This window comes from Amblyomma maculatum, chromosome 3, assembly GCF_055883805.1.
Source record: "Amblyomma maculatum isolate TAMU_Amacu chromosome 3, ASM5588380v1, whole genome shotgun sequence".
NCBI classification, from domain to species: domain Eukaryota; kingdom Metazoa; phylum Arthropoda; class Arachnida; order Ixodida; family Ixodidae; genus Amblyomma; species Amblyomma maculatum.
In genome coordinates, this window is record NC_139346.1 from 116,904,967 (window position 1) to 116,905,529 (window position 563).

Below are 563 nucleotides of genomic sequence, written 5' to 3' on the forward strand. Positions count from 1 at the left end.
TGTAAGTAGTGCCCACAATTCAGGATAACTTGAAAAGCGAGGATGTCACACCGGAGTCAGAAAACAAAGAAGTGTCGCATGGTTCACAATGACTTTCAAGAACTTATTTCGCCACACCGATATCACGCGATTCAAGATGGCTTGCAAACCTACTGACGTAAGCATCAGTTTCATCCAAATTTCTTACAAAATTGTGTGCGCAGTGATGTTCTAATTTTGCTTTCAATGAAGTGGCCCCACCCAACCAGGCAGGGCCTCACAAAAATTTGTCCATTTGCTCAACGTCCCTCCCCACGGTAATCTTTAGTAAAAGGCGAAAGATTATTTCGTATATTGAGGAGGGATTAGAGCTTTCGATGCCTGTACGATGGCACCATGCAACAACGTCCTTCAAATGGGACACCCATCTAGGGCCCCTTGCTCTCTGCTCTCAAGACAAGTTTGTGTCCCTGAAATATGGCCGGAAGGCGTACGACGCCTGTTAATGCGAAGACGGTGTTATCCGTAGGCGGACTGTTAATTTACTCAAAGGCACCCTACGCGAAAAAAGCAGCGGCACGAAA

At 46.2% G+C, this 563-nt stretch overlaps 1 non-coding gene across 1 annotated transcript; it reads right to left on the reverse strand.

The window, feature by feature from the left end:
* Positions 1-233: 233 nt before the first annotated feature.
* LOC146195779 (U5 spliceosomal RNA) lies at positions 234-353 on the reverse strand. The gene has a single exon (XR_014706243.1). It is a non-coding gene; the product is annotated as a U5 spliceosomal RNA (small nuclear RNA).
* Positions 354-563: the final 210 nt, after the last annotated feature.